The following is a 7217-nucleotide window of genomic DNA, read 5'->3' on the forward strand; positions in this document are numbered from 1 at the left end:
TCAATCAATCAATCAATCAATCAATCAATCAATCTCTCTCTCTCTCTCTCTCTCTCTCTCTCTCTCTCTCTCTCTCTCTCTCTCTCTCTCTATCTATCTATCTATCTATCTATCTATCTATCTATCTATCTATCTATCTATCTATCTATCTATCTATCTATCTATCTATCTATCTATCTATCTATCCATCTATCCATCCATCCATCTTATAATGTTGTTATTATGCAGAGGTGTAAATGGAGCTGTCTGATTGGCCAGGTTAAACGAATGATGCTAATAAATATGGAGTTGTGGGTATATGCTTGAGATTGAGATGCCACCTAACAATGAGGCCAGGCTGTAATCCTGTGGTGGAGACAGCCATGCAGTTTGAGAACAGTGAGACTGACGATCTGTATTCCCCTCGTCCCTGTTTACCCTGTGCTTTCTGCAGGCAGTGACACTGCAGTCTCCTCAGGATAGTATGATTTATTGGATGCAGGACGCAAAGATTATACTGCTTGTTCAATACATTAAAGTTCCTCCTCACAATATTTTATGTTTTGTGAGTAGGCTACTAGTACAGTAAAGTTCAAATTCAGATTATTTCAGTTCATCGAAATGCTGCACCTTAATGCTTATTTTATTATATTTTGTATTTATTTGAGTGAATACATTATTCACAATTTAATAATAATTAAAAAACCCTAAAAAATATTTTATGTTTTGTGATAATGTTTCCCGCTGTACCGAAAATGTACAGAACCGTGACCTAAAGACCGAGGTACATACCGAACCGAAATGTTTGTGAACCGTTACACCCCTAGTCCATACGTCCCCTCACTGTGGACCAGCCTTCCAATTGGCTCAATGTGCGTTCCTTTCACCATTTCAAAATGATTATTGGCATTTTTCCTATTAGTAAGAGTAGTGTTGGTGGTCATGGTAGTGGTAGTAGCCTTTTTACCCTATTTTTTTTAGCAAAAACAATGACTCATCACCAAATGTTATTTAACTCCCTTTTAGGCTGTAAACAATGTCTCAGGCTACAATATGAACAACTAAATATACTATGGAATAGTCACTGACAATGTCTTCCAAAATTAAATGGTTATCAATTTGATTGTGTACTATCCGAAGGATGAACATAATCTAGGGTTACCCATTCATTTCCTATGGTGCTCATGTTGACAGGGAATATGAGAGGTGTTAGAAAAGTTGACTCAACCACTCAGAATTCAATGAAAGTGGTGATCAACAATAATATATGTTCAAATGCCTACTGTGGAGGATATCAAAAGGCCTTGAAGCAATCAGATGTAAAACACAATATTTATGGTTGATGAAAGTAAATCGGTCAAATTTGTCCCGAACACGATTTATTTGACGTTTTTTTTGTAATAATCTTTGTTCCAGTATTGAAATATGAACGCCAACCAAGGATTCTGTATCTAGTCTGTGACAAGCAGCTGGGGTGTGAGGGCTCGACAAAAGGCTTGCCCACTTGCCAGGGGGCGCGTAAATCTAAAACAGCACTTGACCCATTATTTTTATGCCAGAGATAATGATGGAGGTTGCTAAAGAGTTAGCCATCTCGTTCTTCACTGTTTTAAGTTACACATGCACAGTACTACGTGCATTTTACTTTAGTCTGTGTTGTTATTTTTAAGTAAAATGTGGCTTTTGGAAAATAGATTTCTGAGCCTCTTGCCCAGAAACATTCAAATTGTACCCTGCAGGGGCTGAGCAGCACCAACACAGCGTTTCTGGAGTTGGACTTGCTATTCCTGGTTTCCACATTGAACTGATCAAAGGTCCAGGGACTGTATGGAGTCCTGCTTGCTGCTGTTTAGCCCCCACTTGCATCATCAGGTGTTGCATTTTGAGTTAGTTTAGTCTCGCTGTGACTAGGGCTGTACCCGAATATCGGAATATTGGAATATTCGTTCGTTGGAGTACTATTCAGGTTTCAATTTCGTTATTCGGATATTCGTTTTGTTTTTTTCTTCGTTTTATTTCCGTTTTTTTTCAAATAGAATTTATCAACGCAAGAGCTTTTGCCTCTTTGGGGGCTGCTAACACTTAACCATACATTTTATTGTTTACTTTCTCCGTATATATGTAGATATTACTTTTCTCTGTTAATCTCTGTCACGTTGTTTCCAAAGCAACAACAACTTCCTGTCAACTGCGCTAACGCTCCTTAATAAAAGCATGTCCATAAATAGGAAGCCACGCCAAATTACACTTAAGACATATACAACTGCAACAAAAGTAACAAACACAATGCAATATCCTTTTCAATTTCAAAGAACACAAATTGGGTTACATTAACAAATAACTATAAAACAACAATACTGTAGATCAGTGGTACTCAACCTTGTCCTAATCAGGAGCCACATTGACGAAAAAATATTTTTGCAAGAGCCACAATCCAAAAACGCTCCTTTCCTCCCTGAAACCTTTATGCATTTGAGAATATGGATAATAGTAATATGTTACTTAAGAATGAAAAGCATAATGTACAGTGCAATAACTGTGATTTCTTATTTTCACTGCAACCACAAAACACACAAAACAACAGATAACAGACAGCATGTTTACTGATAATCACAGTCCATATAACAGCAGATTATACACAGCAGGGGTTGTCAGAAGAGTAATGTTGACCTTACTTCACACTCAATGTGATTTCTGACACTCCTTCTGCCGCACAAGTGATTTGAAGTCGGGCTCTGCGCTGGAAACGGCGATCCGGAGGGCCTCTGTTGTGTGCTGCAGACTCAATCTGTTTCGGTTGCGACATTTTATTTTTGTGAGCGCAGAGAATGCTGCTTCACACCGGTATGTGGACGGAAACATTGAGATGATGCGTCTTGCCAGTCTGGAGATATGCCCCACCAGTTTCCAAAAGTCCACGACATCTGTAATCCGAAATTGACGCTGAAGTTCATCTGAGCTCTTTAACTCCACGAACTCCATTTGAAGCTGCACAAGTCCGAGCTGGTCGCTTATTTGCTTCATTTCATTGACTTCAATCAGGAATGGGTTTTTCACAAGTAGAAAAATATTGCTATGGTCCTTGAAGTCGTGGAATCTGGATGTGTAGTTTTGCTTGAGCTCAGTTAGCACCTCACAGAATTGAGATTGACAGGTCAGGAGAGCGTCTGCATGCCTCGCCATCACTTTCTGCACGGTGGGGAAGAAACGGTAATCAGAACCACGGACACTTTGGTCGAGTACATCCAGTTTGTCAGAAAATACTTTGACAGCCGTGTAGAGCTCATACACGGTCTTGTTTCTTCCCTGCATCTGGAGATTAAGTTCGTTCAAGTGCTGCGTAATGTCACACAGGAACGCAACAGACAGCACCCACTCTTTATCATCCAAAAAGGAAAATCGGGAAGTCTCCCCTTGGCCGATAATGAAGGCTTTCAGGGGTTCAATCAAGTCCATTAAATGTGCAAGCATACGTCCTTTAGACAGCCATCTGATCTCGGTGTGTAACACCAAATCTCCATAGTGAGTGTCAAACTCCTCACACAACAGTTTAAAATTTAAGTGGTTTCTTGCACGGGCCCTGATATAATTAACCACTTCGATTACATTTGCCATCACTTCATTCAGACATTTGAACTTAGCAAACAAGGCTTGTTGATGCACAATACAATGGTATGAGAAAATACCCTCAGCAGCAACCCCGCCGTTTTTAAGCGTCTCTTTCAGCAAGGCCACGGTTCCGTTCCTCTTACCAAGCATCGCCGGTGCGCCATCTGTCGTGAATGCTGTGATTTTTTCTGGGCCAATGTTAAACTTCTGTAATGTTTCCAGCACAGCGTTTTTTATTTCAATGCCCGTTGTTCCATTTTTCAGTGAAACCATGTCAAGCAGTTCCTCTGTAATGTCAAGCTTACTGTTGACCGCCCGGATAAAGATTAGTAATTGTGGCGTGTCATTGACATCCAAGCTTTTGTCCATTGCAAGGCTGACAAACTCAGCGGATGACAGTTTGTCCTTAAGAGTATGTGCAATGTTCTCTGAAATGTCTGATGCCCTCCTAGCTACAGTAGAATCCGACAGTTGCATTTTTTTGGCCTCTCGTTCCAGGTCTTTTTTCTCAGGAAACAACGTTGAACAAGCCAGCAGTATGCAGTCCTTCACCATTTCTCCATCAGTATATGGCTTCATCTTTTTCATCAGTTCATGTGTGATTTTGTAGGATGCCTCTGTCGCTCTTTCACTCGTATTAGTGTGGAAAAAGTTTTTTTGAGCAGTTCGGTTCTGTTTGAGTCTAGCCAGCTTTTCCGCCCTCAGCTCTCCACCTTTCGGAAAGTCGGTACTAAACTTCGGGTGTTTTGTGTCGTGATGGCGCTGCAAATTGGACCTTTTAAATTGTGAAATGATGTTGTCACAAAGCAGGCAGGTGCATTTTCCCGAACCGGTGGAGACGAAGAAAAACTCCAGTTCCCAGTCCTCTTTAAATGTTCGATATTCCTCTTCATATTTCCGTTTAGTCGTAGCCATTTTTGCATAGTGCTGTATAGTTTTCCCAGTGTGACGTAGCAATTATCTCGCTCGAAAAACAATCAGAGCGCGAAACCTGACATAATATTTGATTGGCTATTCAGAGGGGGAGGGGCGACGACTGATGTGTGACTTGTGAGTGATAATGAAATGTTGATGAATTCTTCTGACTTTGTTTTTCGTTTTTCAAAGATTTTTTTTTTATTTTTTATTTTTTAAGTGGGACTTAAAAGAGCCGCAGTTAGTCTTAAAAGAGCCGCATGCGGCTCGCGAGCCGTGGGTTGAGTATCGCTGCTGTAGATTAACAAAATGAATGCCGTGAATACACTGAAATACACATGCTGAAGCGGTTCGCTGCCGATTACTACCGAATATCCGGAGCCCGAAAAATTGTATTCGGGACAGCCCTAGCTGTGACCAACAGTGTACTGAAAAATGTACTGGCAGGTCAAACTGTACAAAATAAACAGTAGCTCTACCTAACACATGTCTGAGTTACCACCTAGATTGATGTTGGGCAAATATGTATTTGATTTTTAAAGTTCACATTGCCCATTTTTCATAACGTTGGCTGAACAATGACAAAATCATGGCCACACTTAAAGCAGCAGAAGTTGTGTTTTCTAAGGTGTAGTCCTTTATACTGTAGGCTGACCTCCAACAACACTGATCTTTGAATTCCCATAATGCAACTTTTTATTAAACCTTCCAGATAAGGACGAAAATGAACTGTATGTAGAGCTTCCTTTTCTTTTTATTACTTTAACCTTGACATGGACATTATTTTTATATAATTTGCAACATAGTACATTCAGTAAAAAGTGATATTGATATACCATTCCAAGACAAATGTTATGCCTAATCCATTTAAATTGATCTGAAAAGCATAGCTACAAAGATCCTGTCCAATGAACTAACCCAGGGGTCTGCAACCTGTTTGACCAAAAGAGCTGTTTTGCCCCCTTTTCCACCAATCTTTTTTGTCTGGAACCGCAAAACATATTTGATAGCTTATAAAGTTGTATTTATTGTTACATCATAGACAAAAACTACAGTTTTTTTGCATTTATTATTTATTACATTATAGAAAACAGTTTACCTCTAATAAGAAACAAATAACTCTTATAAGGAGAATAAAAAAAATACACAGGCCTACTTTAAAATAAATCAACACAGCACTTGGGGAGTCCTCTGCACATTTGAAGAAAATGAATATAATTAAAATGAGCCCACTTTGAAATAAATAAAACATATAGCTGCACCCTAAAAAGAGTTAAAGAGCATCTTGCAGGTTTTAATTTTTTCTACATTTATGCTTAAACTTGCTTGAAAATTACAATTAAAACAGTGAATGCAGGATTTGATATGTTTTACGAGACATAAGGGCAGGAATTCAGAGGGAAAGGAGCAATTTTGAGCTCTGCACTTAAAAACGGCTTTTTTTTAAGGTCATATGTCAAATGCGTCATATTACATCACACAGGGGACACATCTCCGCTCTCTGACCGCGGGTATAGTGGAGTTGCGTTGAGTAGAGCGGTTGTGTTTTAAGGAGCTGGTATTTTTCGGTAGTTTTACATTGTATTTCACCATTTGTAATCATGGTGCAGTATTGTGTTTGTGCAGGTTGCACAAATACCAGCCTGTCAGGACATCGAGTCCACAGTAAAAAGGACCGGAGCTAGTGTTCGTTCCTGGGTGCGTTGTGCATCCACCTCCCTGCAGCACATACTCTCCACAGCTTTATCAGGAAACCGTATTACTTCTCTCTCCCCCCCCCCCTTCGCTGCTCTCTCTCTCTCTCTCTCACCCCTCCGGTACACGGCACCGTAAGACATAGTGTGGAGCTGTACTGCTTCAGCCGTCTCCTTTGTGTTTGTTTGTTTGTTTCCCCCTGTCTGTGTTGTTTGTGTGTGCGTGGTGGCTGTCACTCCTGGCTCCGGCTCAACCTCCACTCACCTGCTGCAATCAGCTGTGCACCCTCCCCGACTACACACCTGCTTTCCATCAAGCCATTTACAACGGCATATCAACGGAGGCTCCACAACCTTTCTCCGCCAGATCGTCAAGTATCAGCCGTATCTCGCGTCTCTTCTCCGGTACACAGCACCATAGTGTGGAGTTGCAATAGGTAACGCGAGATACGGCTGATACTTGCGCATTAGTTTCTGTTATGGATCAGTATCAACAGTCCTGCCAGTAACGTTACTATATTATCAATGCTACTTTAGTTATAGCCTGATATATGATAGCTAACTTTACAATGTTGTGATGTGATGTTAGCTAACATTCTGTAGCTAACGCCGGTCACTCACCAAGATAGCTGCCCAGTTCTCCACTGGTTCTCCTCACACCACAGCTCAATTTCTCTCCGATGGCCGTTATTTCTTCTAATCCTTGGCTGGTCCTGGTCTCTTGGACGCCTAGCAGGCTCATAATTATAAGGTTGTGGTCCGTCATATGCATTTGAATATTCATGTTCAACTTCTTCTGTGTCTTCTGTGTCGAAACTAGCATTGGGATCCATGTTTATTAATACGTTACACCGGCCGCTCTCCCCCTTGTGTACCCCGTGTTACGTCACACGTGGGAGGTCACGTGCCGAGGCTTTTTTATGCGGAAGTGAACATTTCTTACAAAAACGACGCCAGATGTCACTGTAGTGTATATTTCTGTATATTTTTTTGAAAATGTAGTGTATTCATCATTTTCCT

At 40.7% G+C, this 7217-nt stretch overlaps 1 protein-coding gene across 1 annotated transcript in view; it reads left to right on the forward strand.

The window, feature by feature from the left end:
- LOC307018559 (phospholipid phosphatase-related protein type 4-like) overlaps positions 1–7217 on the forward strand; it is a 119318-nt gene that overhangs the window by 553 nt on the left and 111548 nt on the right. The gene's annotated exons all lie outside the window — the stretch shown is intronic.

The sequence above is a fragment of the Notothenia rossii genome, assembly GCF_949606895.1.
Source record: "Notothenia rossii genome assembly, chromosome: 9".
NCBI classification, from domain to species: Eukaryota; Metazoa; Chordata; class Actinopteri; order Perciformes; family Nototheniidae; genus Notothenia; species Notothenia rossii.